The 16238-nt window shown below is 33.4% G+C and overlaps 2 non-coding genes across 2 annotated transcripts; both read left to right on the top strand.

Moving 5' to 3' along the window:
• The first annotated feature begins 270 nt into the window (after nt 1–270).
• LOC121490241 lies at nt 271–373 on the top strand. Its single transcript, XR_005987563.1, has one exon. It is a non-coding gene; the product is annotated as a U6 spliceosomal RNA (small nuclear RNA).
• Nucleotides 374–15801: 15428 nt separating this feature from the next.
• LOC121490218 lies at nt 15802–15907 on the top strand. Its single transcript, XR_005987547.1, has one exon. It is a non-coding gene; the product is annotated as a U6 spliceosomal RNA (small nuclear RNA).
• Nucleotides 15908–16238: the final 331 nt, after the last annotated feature.

Consider the following 16238-nt stretch of genomic DNA (forward strand, 5'->3'; position numbering starts at 1 on the left):
CTTGAAAGTAGGTAAAATAGTCTTAATTATGACTCACAAAATATAACCAAAAAAGGATAAAATTAATAATTTTAGTTATGTTACTTGTCCAAAAAATATGACAAACATCATAATCAATAAAGAACAAATGACAAAACTATGAACCACATTTGCAATGAAAAATGTTTAAAGGCCATCAGATCTAGTCATTAAGATTTTAAGATAGGGTAATTTGGACTACAGACCAAGTTGGATATTCAGGTATATTCCAAAGATAAAAACAGATGCAAGTTGTTGCTCAGCAGCATGCATACAGTAATAGTAATGACAAAGAGAAGATTAGCATGGACCCTGGGAAACTAACATGTAAGTTCATGAGACATTCCATATTTTTCTATACACGTTAAAATGGCTAAAATGGGAGCACCTGGGTGGCTCAGTAGGTTAAGCATCTGCCTTTAGTTTGGATCATGATCCCAGGGTCCCAGGATTGAGTCCCTTATCAGGCTCCTTGCTCAGCTTGGAGAGTGCATGTCCCTCTCCGTCTGCCCCTCTCCTCCTGCTCCTGCCCTCCCTCTTTCTCTCAAGTAAATAAATAAAAAAATTAAATTTATTGTATTTATTATTTATTTATTATTTTATTTATTTATTTAAAAAATAAAATGCTAAAGTGGTAATTTACATTTATTGTACCATAAAAAAATAAACTGATAGATACAAAGGAACGAAAAAAAAATAAATGTAGAGGGAAAAAAAAGAACATCTTAAAATTTTTCACAATCTTAAATTTCATAAAAATAGTGGTATTGGTATTATTCTGAGTTTGTATTAATACTTTAAAAATGAGAAAAAAATAAAAATAAAAATGAGAAAAATCTAGCTGTTTAGATCAATCCCACTAAGAACAAGAAGAATGAAAACTGGACATAATGTACTTCTTGATGTGATACAATAGGAAGCTTATAACTCCCCCTATGAATATTATTATGAAAAAAGATAGGACAAACTTGATCAGCCTTCCAAATATAACAGGAAATAAAAAGGTATGCAGATGACCCTACCTAATACAAAGGGAGACAATGAGCAAAATCAAGAATGTGCAAAGTTACATAGGATCAATCCCCTTGGTTCTGATTCAAACAAACTCTAAATTAAAAATACTATGAAATATTGATTGATGTGAATATGGTGTTTTTCACAACATGAAAGATTTGCACTTACTTTAGAAAATAAAAATATTAGAATTATGGTTTTAAAGTGCCTTTAATTGATATATATTGAGAAATCTATGGAGGTCGTAAAATGATATCTAAGATTTACCTGAAAAAATAACTAAGATGGGTTATGGATGGAGAATAGGTATAAACTTAGAGAAAAATATAATGCCTATTTTGAAATTGGATATTGGGTCCATAGAGGTTCATTACCTTACTATTTCCTTTTATATAGTTATATTTTTCCATAATTTATTTTAGGTAGTATCCACATTAAAATCACAGACAAAATAAATAATAATGGATGAGGTAAAATCATCATCTCAAGTTATTTAAAAGGTGTGAGTCAGAAGAAAAATAAAAAAGAATCTAAGTGTATACATGCTTTATATTTTAAAAACTCTATTTACATTGCTTCAATTCATTGCCCAATATGATCATACTTTTTTCTTCTTAATTTAAAATGTACATGATTGGACATGTAGAAAATTGTTAACCAAAACAATGTTGGTCAAACATTCTCTTACTTTCTCTTTTTGTGAGAAAGTAAGCATTTCTTGGCTATATTTATTTTTATCATCGACTCATCTTAAGGATTAAGCATTAAATGCCAGTTAAAGAACATTTGCTATTTACTCTCCCCTAGGGAGAAATGTGACCTCATTCCATGTTCTGAATAACACAACAGTACCCTAGTGATTAGTACATCAGGTCAGATGGGAGGAAAACACAGGGCTCTGCACTTGGAACAACCTGCTCAGCCTTAAACTGGTTACCAAGGGATTTAAAGGCAAACCACTAAAAAAATAAAATAAAAGGTCAATTGATTAAACAAGGTATATAATAAAACAAATCCTGTATTTATGCTACTGATTAGAGGTAACAGACTCCTGACAGTGTGTATCTTTTAGACTCTGTTTAGATATAATAAACATCTAAAAGTTTAATTGCATTTTAAGATTACAGCTTTCTATATTGAGGGGGCTATTGTCATTTTAACTACCATCAGTTCAAGCTTTGAAACACTCCCATCACCACAAAAGGCTCTTATATGCCCTTAAGGAGTCAATTCTCACACCCACCCTTCCTTCTAAACAATAATCACTGATCTTCCAGATAGCAAACTGCGATTTTGCCTTTTCTAGAATTTCATATAAAGCCATAAAATAAGTAGTCTTTAGTGAGTGGCTTCTTTCACATGGCTCCTAACTGCAATATGGGAACACTTTGCTGCATCATTGCAGAGTGTCTTCCTGATGGAGTAGAGAGCACTGAAAAATAGGGCAGAAGGCCTTAATCCTACCTCTTCCACTCCAGTGTGTGAACTAAGATATATATTTTAACTTCTCTTGTCCAGCAACAGTAGGATGAGGAGCATATACTATCTGTCCTCCTCAAAGCTGCTGTGTTGAGCTAACTAGAGAGATGGATAAAGTGCTTTCTAAACTACAACTCCTAAAAGATCAATTCCAAATGAAAACTATCAGAAATAGGAGAACTGATAGTTTTTAAAAACATTTTATTAAACAAGAATAAATGCATATTAAAATATAAATTTTAAATATTTTCCTTTTTCATGAGGAAATGGGAATAAGATGGAGAAAGACAATAAATTTTATGAAATTGGAATAAAATAGGAAAAAAAAACCTAAAACTAGAATTATAAGAAGGAACAGTGTTGTATCAAAATTATCAAAACCTAACAAAACCCATCTAAAAAAACAACTAGCAAGCTTTAGAAATATACATTTTTAAAATTTTAATCACCAACAAGAATTTATTCTATACTAAACACATTTGACAAAGTTATAGTTATAAAACAAAGTATATAATCCTCGTCTTCACGTTTCTTCTACTTTCCCTGTCAACATGGAAAAAAGAACAACAACAAAAAAAGGGCTTTTAAATAAAATTTAAGGACAATGCAAGAACACTCATCCAGCAAAATAAGATCATAAAGATTATGTGAAGGTTGATATTTTTAACTTGTTGAGAAAAAAAATAGTAGTTTTTTTCCTATTAGTTTTATTTCTTACCTGATGTCAAAAATGAAGACGTCTATTGTCCCTACATCTACATCACTGTGATAGATCTTTCCTGATCCATCTCTGAATCTTGAAATTTCCCTCTGCCTCTCAAGAGGGAGCAACATAACTGCAGTGTTACAGGCTAGAGAATTTCTGACACGAGAGGAAATTGAGGAAAAGTCATAATTTACAAGGAGGTAGAAAGGACCATGACACTTGGGAAGGAGTAAAGAATGGGTTATACGAGAAGATAGCTTGTCTGGGTAGGTTGAATTTTGCCAGTTGAAAGAAAATGCAATAGGAATGCTGCAGTTGGTGTGGAAATTTTAGGAAGGCTAAGACAGAGCACTTGACTTTTGCCTTTTTGTCTTTGTAAGTTGGATATATTATACAGATCTGAAGTAAAGTGCTAACTGGAAGTTTTTCAAGCATCTATAGGCTCTTATCTAGTGAATAAAAAGGGAGAACCTTTCATCTATGACTACAAAATGTCAAATCTCAATCAGATGTGTGATGAATCTTCACTAATGATGGTCACAGGATAAAAAAGTGGACCCATTAAATTAATCTGGCTAAATAAAATTAAGATTAATTTCTCCTTATTTTGGTCACTCATTTCAGGAAAAAAGACACGAATAAGAAAGTTAAATTTCAAATTACTCTTGATTATCGTGAGTAATATATATATATATATATATATATATATATATATATATATACATATATATGTATATAGCATACTGAACATCAGTTTTATTAGTTATGATAAAGAAAGAGTAATAATTTAAGGCTTGAACACTGGGAAATTTCAGGCAGAAGAAATTAATATATATGACAACAGGGTTGAACATTTAATTAAGAAACTAAAAATGAAACTCAGAAAAATTATTATAATATGCTCAAATTTAGCAGTAGGAGATCATAGAATCAAAGAGAAATTTTCTGATTCTATATAAATATACTACTTGTTATAAAAAATTATAGTCCCCTAAAATAATGGAAATGTATTTATTTGTTCAACAAAATTCATTTCATGCCTGTGATATGCTAAATTCTGTTCTAGCCAGTACAGATAAAGCAGTAAGGGAAGCATAGTAGTGAACAAAATAAAGATAAAGCATAGTAGTGAACCCTCCTTTTGTGGTGATTTATACTAAAATGAGGCTGCAAGACAGAAAATAAATAAATGAATATATGGTATGCTGTCATATAATGCTATGAAATAATTTTAAAAAGGTAAGCAGATAAAATAGGAAAGAGAATTAAAATTTTAATCAAGATGTCCAAGGAACATCTTTTTTTTTTTTTTTTTTTTAATAAAGAAAAGATCATGTCAAATTATATCCTTAAGTTCACGTTGACAGAAAATTACATGGAATGTTTCCACCTTTTGTTAAAGAGCAAGCAGAAAGCATGTTGAGGGATCAGGGAAGTCTATCTTAACCAAGCACTAAGGCCTGGTTCTGCTGGTTAATAAGCAGGTGAATGACAGCAAAAGGTTAATAAATACACGCCTGCTGATAGGGAAGGATTATGGTCCTTTTCTTCTTTTCATTAACTGTTTCCAAGAATACACAGGCATGAAGACCTTCCCAAAGAGTAAAGGACGTCATCATCTCTGCTGGCTCCCCAGTCTCCTTCTGGGGAGATAACATATAAGGATTAATTTAAATGATATTTTTCAGGTAGAGGAATCTGGGACTACCAAGACTCCACAGTGGGAATATGTGAAGCATGAGATATGACTGGTAAAGACATCAGTACAGCTGAAGTAGAATGAGCCAGAGAAAGTGATAAGATTTGTTGAGGTCTATACATTTCATACATTTACACTACAAAAATGTTTAAATATGTTCTTACTGTTTGAAGAGTGCTACTTACAGTTTAGTACATAGGAAGTGCTACATGGCATTACTTAGAAAGTAGCACTTGCTACAAAACTAAAACTTTTTTTTTTTCCTTCAGAGTAAAAGCCTAATAAGCCTGTGTAAGATAGCGGTTATCACATTAGGCTTTACGTATTATATAATTATTTACAGAATGCAATAGATTTTGGCTTATTACAGTTATGTCATCATATCCACTGTATATAATAGAATGTAAAAAATATTATTGTCACTTTAAGTCTACAGTTGACTCTTGAACAACATGGGTTTGAACTGTGCAGGTCCACTTATACAGTTTTTCTTAATGTATAAAGATAGTACTACAAATATATTTTATCTTCCTTATGATTTTCTTAATAATATTTTATCTTTTCCAGCTCACTTTATTGTCGGAATACAGTATATAATATATACGTGGATTTTCAACTACACAAGCGGTCAGCACCTCTAACTCCTGCATTGTTCAAGGGCCAACCATATATTGAAAGATATGCTGATAAATTGATGAATGATTAAATGAATGATTTAACTGATGATATCAGTTAGCTGTTCTTGCATATCAAACCATTCTAAAATTTATTGGCATAAGCCAACAAATGAGTTAATGACAGTTTGAAAAGAAAATGTTAAAAAAAAAAATACAAATGACTAAAACTTACCCCAGAAGAAACAGAGTGCAATTAGTCCTATATCTATTAAGAATTTATAGTCATAGCTAAAATTTTCCAAAAAAGAAAACTAATGATTCAGATGGCTTCTTTAATGAATTCTATAAAATGTTGGAAGAAATACCAATGCTTAAAAAAATAAAACATAAACAACAAAAAAACCTTCCAGGAAATAGAAGAGGGTACCTACCTCCTAACTATTTTAATGAAGCCAGGATTGCAGTGATATCAAACAGACAATGATATTGTAAGAAAAAAAAATTACAGACCGATATTCTTCATGAACATGGATGAAAAATCCTTTATAAATATTATCAAACTAAGTCCATGATATAAAAGCAGGATGATGTATCCCAAACAAATGAGATCTATCCCAGAAATGTAAGGATATTTCTGGGTGAGATTAGCATTTAAATCAGTATACTGAGTAAAGTGGATTGACCCTCTGATGTGGGTGGTTATCATGCAATCCACTGAGGGACTGCATAGAACAAATGGGTGCGGGGAGGGAAAATTTAGTCTTTATGATGAAATGCTGACCTGGACTATGAGTCCTCTGCCCTGTGACTGGGAATTGCAGCATTAGCTCTCCTGGTTCTCAGGCTTTCAGACTCATACTAAATGCACAAATACCTTTCCTGGGTCTCCAGTTTATAGACAGCAGAATTCTGGGACTTTTCAGTTTCCATATTTGTGTTAGTCAATCAGCCAATTCCTTATAGTAAATTAGTCTGTATCTAATTACTATCTATCTCTATATCTCTATTTCCTAACTAGTTATGTTTCTCTGAAGAAGTCTGATTACTACAGTAATTCACTTATATCAATAGTTTAAAAGAGAGGAAAAAAAACTTAAATAGATGTCTGAAAAACATTTGAAAAAATTCAATATCCATTTATGACAAAATTTCTTCACAAACTATGAATAAAAGCCAAATTTTCAATATTACAAAATGTATCTGTTAATAACTAGAGTTAACATCATACCTTGTTGTTAAAGACCAAATGGCTTCACTTTAGAATTAGGACCAAAACAAGAATGTCTACTCATATCATTCCTATTCTATAACATACATGACAGTGCCAAAGGACAAGGAAAAGAAAAACAAGGCATATGGATGGCAAAAAATAAATAAATAAATAAAACTGTCTTAGATGCTATGACTGTCTACACAGAAAATACCAAAGGATAGATTAAAATAAATGAGTTTAGCTGGTTAGAGAAAAAAAAAACAGTATACTAAAGTCAATTGTCTTTAAATATAGCAGCAGAAAATTGGACAGCCATGTGCAGAAGAATAAAACTAGACCATTTTCTTACACCAGACATAAAGATAAACTCAAAATGGATGAAAGATCTAAATGTGAGTCAAGAATCCAACAAAATCCTAGAGGAGAACACAGGCAACACCCTTTTTGAACTTGGCCACAGCAACTTCTAGCAAAACACGTCTATGAAGGCAAGGGAAACAAAAGCAAAAATGAACTATTGGGACTTCATCAAGATAAGAAGCTTCTGCACAGTGAGGGAAACAATCAACAAAACTAAAAGACAACCTACAGAATGGGAGAAGATATTTGCAAATGACATATCAGATAAAGGGCTAGTCTCCAAGATCTATAAAGAACTTATCAAACTCAACCCCCAAGAAACAAACAATCCAGTCATGTAATGGGCAAAAGACATGAACAGACATTTCACCAAAGAAGACGTAGATATGGCCAACAAGCACATGAGAAAATGCTCTGCATCACCGGCCATCAGGGAAATACAAATCAAAACCACAATGAGATACCACTTCACACCAGTGAGAATGGGGAAAATTAACAAGGCAGGAAACAACAAATGTTGGAGAGGATGTGGAGAAAGGGGAACCCTCTTGCACTGTTGGTGGGAATGTGAACTGCTACAGCCACTCTGGAAAACTGTGTGTAGGTTCCTCAAAGAGTTAAAAATAGATCTACCCTATGACCCAGCAATTGCACAGCTGGGGATTGACCCCAAAGATACAGATGCAGTGAAACGGCAGGACACCTGCACCCTAATGTTTATAGCAGCAATGTCCACAATAGCCAAACTGTGGGAGGAGCCTTGGTGTCCATCGAGAGATGAATGGATAAAGAAGATGTGGTCTGTATATACAATGGAATATTACTCAGTCATCAGAAATGACAAATACCCACCATTTGCTTCGATGTGGATGGAACTGGAGGGTATTATGCTGAGTTAAGTAAGTCAATCAGAGATGAACAAACATTATATGGTCTCATTCATATGGGGAATATAAGAAATAGTGAAAGGGATAATAGGGGAAAGGAGGGAAAATGAGTGGGAAATATCAGTGAGGGAGACAGCACATGAGAGACTACTAACTCTGGGAAATGAACAAGGGGTAGTGGAAGGGAGGTGAACAGGGGGATGGGGTAACCGGGTGATGGGCACTGAGGAGGGCACTTGATGGGATGAGCACTGGGTGTTATATGTTGGCAAATCGAACTCCAATAAAAAAATATACAAAATAAATGAATAAATCACCAAACAATCCAGCAATAAATAATGAGATAATAAATGTTTAAATAATTTAAAATACTACTAAAACTATAACATAATAAATCTCAAAATAATGGGCATAATTTGTATAATAAAAATAATCACATTACTGCTAAATATCAAAGAAGGTCTAAGTAAATGGAGACATATTTCATGTTCTTTGATTGGAAGACTTAAAATTATCAAGATGTAAATTCACCTCAAATTGAACACAGTCCCCAAGAAAATGCTATAAAGCTACTTTTAATCTATAAGCTGATTCTAAATTTTATATTGGAAATTCAAAATATCAAAAAAAGCCAAAACTATTTTGAAAAATGAAAACAAAGTCAGAAGACTAATACTGCCAGATTTTAATATTTTCTAAAAGCTATAGTAATCATATAGCATGGTATTAGTTAAAAAAAAAAAACTCTGATATTGAAATAGAACATTCTTTTTCAGATATTTAATCCTTTGCTTCTTGCAAAAGAGCTTTTCTTTTCTTTTTTCTTTTTTCAAAAGAGCATTTTAAAAGAAAGGGCAAGCAATCATCTAAGAGAGAAACATTTGCAAAACTCATTTAATAAAGTACCGGTAACTAGAATATACAAAGAAATCTCAAAAATCACCAATAAGGAAAGAAATAACATAATAATAATGGTAAAATATACGAAAAGATAATTCACTACAGAAGCAATTTGGATTAAAATAAGCACATGACTGATGCCCACTGTCATTAGTCATTAGGCAAATGCAATTTAAAACCACAGTGAGATACCACCACATATCTTATCAAATGTAGAAAAGAAAAAAAAAAAAGAAAAAGAAAAAAGAAACAGTAATGAAAGACCTGACAAATACAAGTACTGGCTAGTGGGCAAAGCAACTAAAATTCTAAAAAATATCATATACTAGATGCAAAAGAAATTAATTAGTATAGGTCTATACAAATGCCTGAAAATAAATATCACAGTTCTTTTATTCATAATCATCAGAACCTGGACATAATCTAAAAAGTCATCAAATGCTTAATGGACAAACAAATCATTGTATATCCATATAATACTCAGTATAAAAAGTATTGTACTATTCACACTATGACATCAATGAGTCCCAAGAGGTATATCCTAAGTCAACGTAGGAACAGACTAAAAGGATGCTTTATGATTCCATTTTGAGAAAGGCCAAACTATGGGGACAGAAATGACATCAACTTTTACCAGGAGTTAAAGTGGTGATGATGGGTTGTTTGATTATGAATGGATGACAGAAACACTCTATATTCTTTGGGATGATAGAAGTAGTATATATCATAATTGTGGTGGTGGTTACAGGATTATATAAATTGGTCAAAATGCATATACCCAGACACCTAAAATATGTGAGGTCTGTTCTTTGCCATTACACCTCAGTAAACTTGACAAATGATATAATTGCATTAAGACAATAATAATTAGTTATTGCTCCTATTCCTACATATTATCTGGAGGTCCTATTTGAGTTTACTGGATTGGGTTGATCTTGGCTGGACCAGCTAATATGTTTGGGGTCAGCAGGGTGCATCAGGCAGGTCTGAAGAACTTGCTTAGGATGGCTCTATGTATTTTCTCTCTTGCAGAATTATGTTTCACATGAGATTTTCAGAGTTTCCAGAGAAAGTAGAAATGTCTTGAATATCTTGAGGTTTAGAGTTCGATCTAGTACCCCACCAGTCCTGCTCCATTTTAGGGCCCACAACTAAATCTTAATGTTGAGTACAAATTCAAGAAGTAGAGATACCCTCTACCTCTTTATTAGAAACTAAATAGCTTTTTTAAAAAAGATTTATTTTTATTTATTTATTTATGATAGACATAGAGAGAGAGAGAGGCAGAGATGCAGGCAGAGGGAGAAGCAGGCTCCATACCGGGAGCCCGACGCGGGACTCGAATCTGGGACTCCAGGATCACGCCCTGGGCCAAAGGCAGGGGCGAAACCGCTGAGCCACCCAGGGATCCCTGAAACTGAATAGCTTTTACAGTCTACCACAATAGGGGAATGAATATGTCATCAACTTAAGTTCCATCACTTAAACTTTTAACGTTTCCTGTAATTTTCTTCATAGAATATAAAAAAAAAAAAACCCTCACAATCTTGAGAAGCTATAATTAAATGCCACATAATAAACCCTAGACCTCGGGTTATCTAGTAAATTCAGTGAGAATCAATAACTAACTTAAGCAATTTAGTCCATATTGAAAGCTTTTACTTGCATTTCTGGGGAATTCAAGACAAATAAGACTTGGGCAAAATGCATTAGTTTATTTATGGACAAGTTGGTTTAGCAGAGATCTTTTAAAGGGAAGAAGAGTGAAAAATCATACAATAATAACTTAATTTGTAATGTATTTTTAAAAATCTATTTATTTATTAGAGAGAGAGAACACTTGCACATGCATGTGTAAGAGGAGGGGGTGGAGGGAGAATAGATTTTCCACTGAGTAGGGGATACCTGACTCAGGGCTCCATTCCAAAACCCTCGGATCATGACCTGAGCTGAAGGCAGACGCCTAACAGACTGAGCCACCCAGGTGCTCCAATAATTGAATTTTACTAAAAGTCAACTTTTTAATGAAAGATAGTGAACTCAGAGTGTATAGAGTAGCATTTATATTAAGTTAAAAAAATGTCATTATATAGTCTGCTACATATATTTGTGTGAAATTCCTAAAATAATTGTGTATGTAATAATTATGTAAAATTCCTAAAATAAAGACTTTTAATTCAGATAACATGTATGGGACAAAATAAAATCACATGCTTCAATAGTGCTTACAACAGGCAAAACATATTCTAAATAATTTACATATGTTATATAACTTTAATCTTTGTGATATTGCCTGTGGTATACACAACTCTTGTTTTACAAATAGAGGCTCAGAAAAGTTAATAATACTTTAAGGTAAGAACTGCTATGAGACAGTTAGGACTTGACCTCAGGCAATCTGTGCCAGATTAAAAATCTATTTTAGCCAAGTCTAAGACAAGGTTTATTTGGGCTTATGGTCTAAGGGAGCAAAATTTTGAGGTGGGGCAGTCAGGCACTGTTAAACAGAAGAGAAGGAAAGCCAGTAGAATGCATTATTGGGTTAGCTACATGTATAGGTGGCTCACGTTGATATTGCAATACCTTCACATCTGCCTTCCCTTGGGATAAAGAAGACACTGCACTGTTTCCCTGTGCTCATTGGTCAATGATGGTGTTAATGCCCCCTGAAGTATGGATGGCTCATAAAATGAGACCGGGTTTTTCCCACAGACATCACAAATTGTGGAGGTACAGGAAATAGGTCCTAGAGAAGACAAAGTAAGATTGGATTTGAGCAAAACTAAAGTCTTTGTTCACCTAGTTGACTTTACAGTGGTTGAAGTAGACAACAGGCCGTAGAAGTGAGGCATAGGAAGAAAGAGGTGTCTATACTGTCTTTAAATTTAGAATATAAGGATGCCTGGGTGGCTCAGCGGTTGAGTGTCTGCCTTTGGCTCAGGGTATGATCCCGAAATTTTGGTAACAGGATCGAGTCCCGCATCAGGCTCCTTGCATGGAGCCTGCTTCTCCTCCCTCTGCCTGTTGTCTCTGCCTCTCTTTCTGTGTCTCTCATGAATAAATAAATAAAATCTAAATAAATAAATAAATAAGTAAATAAATAAATTTAGAATATAAAAAGATGATCTAAAATGGTAGCTATCTTGCTAATATATTTCCACAAGATTCACTTTAAAAAAGGCATGATAAAAAATGTTTCGAATACATAAATCTTATTGATTATTAAATGTAAGTAAAGGTACATGGTTATTTTCTCAGTCTTTTCTGAATCTCTTATTCAATATGCAAATGATTAAGAGTTAAAATTAATCATGAAATATATTACCTTCCTATGAAGACTATAAATCAAAGGGAAGTGACTCTCTCTTAGAAAAAAAAAAAAAAAAAAAAAAAACATGTATTACCTTCAGGCTAAGTGGTTCTACTCCAGAAATATAGTAGTCCATATCTTATCTCCACTCAGGAATAAGTATTTTAATATTCAAAAGCTTACTGTTGTTTATTAGTTTCCAAAGTGCAAACTGATAAAGGTCACCATTAAATAAAAGAAAATTGATGACTTCCCCTTCTTCTGTATAGAAGAAAGACCTTTAGTGGACAGGGTATATAGACTATTGAGACATGTATACAGGGTAACTCCCTCGCCCAGGATACAGAGATGTATTTGATGTAGTAGAAATATACTTTATCAAAGAAGCCAGACTTCATGTCCTTTAGTGTGCACTAATATGTTCTGAGGAACAGACTTTGAATAGACCAATAGCTAAGGTTTACAATCTTCTTTAATAACTCAAGCTGGTTCCACAGTAGATTAAAAGTGCCTTCAACCACAAGAGACATAAAAATTTCCCTGGGTGCAAACAGTCTGCTTTAGAGAATGCAAGATTCTTTTAACTGTAGTTTAGTTTACTTGAAAGCCAATCTAGCGATACTTAGGAGACTGAGAATACAATATCATGTTTTTTTCCTAGTTAAATGGGTCTATACTAATGGGAAGGTTAGTATCCATGCTTCAAAAATGCTCTGTTTGTGTTTGATCAGTATTGCCTGAAAAAAAAACTGATTGAAGAAGTTGAAAAATATCAAAAAGAGAGTCAAGCCTTCAGGAAAAACACCTTTTGTTTTAAAAAGGACAACTAACAATACATGAGGATGGCTTCATTAAATATATCAATTAGAAGCTAAAAAGCCCCAGCTGTGGACCTTGCACTGCGTGCCAAAAGGCATTTTTAGGTAACAAATGATATTATGTCTCTAATATTAGTGTAATCTGGATGTAATCCTACATTCATTCGAGAAAGCATTCAACATACATTCCACATACCTTTTTCATCCCCCTTCAAGTATCTTTCTATATTGTTCGTTCCAAAGGAATATACTCCAGGTGAAAATTAATTTCCGAGAATAAAATATTCTTTGCATTTTTTTCAAACTTCACAATGAGAAACTTACTACAAAAGGAAACTAAAAAGGCCTAAGAAGTTTGCTGTTTTGTCTTCAAATTAAGCTGCAGTTAGAACCATTGCTCCAAGTGTATGTCATTAACAATAAATGGAATTGATAATAAGGCCCTGTTGTGTAATGAGGCTCCTACTTAGGGTTTATTAGCTTTTCAATAGTTTTGTTTTCTATTTAGATGCAATTTTGAAATTTTCTGCTTTAAGTAGCACAACTTTAGCAATATATAGGGAGTTTAAATTTTTAAATGCTAAGTACATATCTTCACGTAATAAATGAATTCATGAAAATGCCATAATTTTAATGCTGCTTAAAAAGTTTAAAATATATATATATTTAAAACATTTTAATGGAAATCTTTTATTCTTTAAAAAGTAGGGAGAATAATATAATATATTCCTATGTAGTTATCATCCAGGCTTAAAAATGACCAATTTATGGTCAATTGATGCTCATCAACTTCTATATAATGAAACAAAACCCATAAATCATATTATCCACAAGTATTATAGTTCGTAATATAATTTAATGTCATCTCTTTGTATATGTGTATATATACAAACACACACACACACACACACACAAATATATATGTAATATAGGGCAGATATATAATTTAATGAACAGGAGAGGGTCCAAGATGGTGACACCAGAAGATCATGACTCACCTCTTCCATGCTGACACCAAATGGACACCTATATATAAAGCAATTCCTACTGCAGAACTGAGGATTTACTGAACAGCATCTGCACCTCAAATGGTAGAGGAACCACATGGGAACAGCAAGAGATGAAGACAAGTAACTAACCACAGGAACCCGAGCTCCAGACGGTGCTAACTGCAATGGGGAGAAATACTAATGAGAGACTGGGAGCAGATTCCTCTGCCTTGGGGCATAGAAAAAAAAAAAAAAAAACTAGCAGCAGTTTAAAAGGGCAACTAAGATTTAAAGGCACCAGTTCTTGAGTGTCTGCAGGAGACCTGCAGAAGGCTGCCCATGGTCAGAGGGGCTGGTGAGCTCCATTGTTTATGTTCCCCAGGACATCTATGGTAATTTCTGGTATATGGTAAAGATTAAAATATTTTTAAATATAACAATTTCAAAATCATAAACAAGAGTCTATTTTAATATATCACTAATGTAATATATCAAAGTACCTACATAATCAAAGACTGTCCAACAGAATTCATAAATGTTAACTTTCTTTGACAAAGAAAAAGAGAGATAGCATATTCATATTACAACTGCTCAGGATGTCAGATTAAAGTCACGTGATAATACTTCCTTCTTGGGATGTCTGGGTGGCTCAGCGGTTAAGGTCTGCCTTTGGCTCACGTCATAATCCCAGAATCCGGGGATCGAGTCCCACATCGGGCTCCCTGCATGGAGCCTGCTTCTCCCTCTGCCTGTGTCTCTGCCTCTCTCTCTCTCTGTCTCTCATGAATAAATAAATAAAATCTTAAAAAAAAAACTTCCTTCTTAATTCTAACACAAAAATATTGCTTTAAATATATTGACATGGGCATACAATTTGAGGGTTAGGAACCGATTGAACATAAGGCAGTCAGACCTGTTCTTGATGAAACACTATAACAGATTTTGTTTGTTTGGTTTTTTGTTTACATATCAGAGACCCTGACAAAAGAGAAATCCTGACATAAGCTGTCCCATCAAAAATAGGAACAAAACTTTGCCCCTAGTGGCATAGACACAGATTGGGCGCAGCCAAAAGGTAAGTTATCAGTCCCAAATCTTGACTGGGAAACAAAACAAAACAAAACAAAACACAGTTTTGTTTTTTGTTAAATAATGAGGATATTAGAAAACCAGGCATTATGCATGTAGAAGTACTGAATCCCAAATAAAATTAACTCATTAAACTCAAACTGAGAAACTACATAAAACTAGTCTTTAACAGATCCACATGACCCTTGCTAAAACAAACTCAAAATGTTCTATAAGGACAGCTGCTTAATCTAAGACACATGTATTATAGGTTTTCACAGAGGAAAATGCCTACTGATTTGACATCCACAGGCAAAATCTACAAAACATATGAGAATCCATTAACAGAAGATAACACAAAGAAGAGAATTGCTAAAAATTTAAAGATGATGAGGTTTTTATGATTCAAACTTCTAAAAAAAAGTAATAGAATCTATAAAATAACAAGGGGATTTTAAAAGAAATGCCAAGAATAAAACAGTAGCAGTAAGCTTGGAAAATGTGATCTTTAAAGAAAACACTAGATAGACTAGAAAAATCACCAGGCTGATATACCACATGGATGATAAAGTTAAAAAAAAAAAAAATTAGAACATGTCATGGAGGAAAAAGAGTGAGTGACAATTTAGACATTTAAAAAATTAGGATTATGGAGACTTGAGACCATCACTTCCACCATGATGGAGTAACTGGGCCTCCCTACAATAAAGAACAAGAAAATAGATGCTCCCTTCAGCAGCACATATCCTAAAATTGGGATGATATAGGGAAGATTAGCATGTCCCCTGCAGAAGAATGGATGCAAATTTATGAGGTGTTCCATATTTAAAAAAAAAAAAAAGGAATGAGAACATAGGACAAAATATGTGAAATGTGTGTTTTCAGATACTGGAAAATAGGCAGCACAGGAATGATTCCTAAGAGAAGGAAGATAGCTAGAGTCTTAAAATCAGTCTAGCTTTCTTCAGGAGGCACTTTCCATATTGTGATGCAGGGAGAGCTCGTGGAAACAGACAATAGTAGCTTGTGTGTGTTCAGTCAGACACACACATAAAGGGGGCTGGAATCTGAGGGGCAAAATACAAAAGATAGAAGATAGCTAAACGCAAGAGTTCCATAAATTTTCATAAAGCTTCCTTTGAATCTGTTGTTAAACACAA

The sequence above is a fragment of the Vulpes lagopus genome, chromosome 4 (assembly GCF_018345385.1).
Source record: "Vulpes lagopus strain Blue_001 chromosome 4, ASM1834538v1, whole genome shotgun sequence".
Lineage (NCBI taxonomy): Eukaryota > Metazoa > Chordata > Mammalia > Carnivora > Canidae > Vulpes > Vulpes lagopus.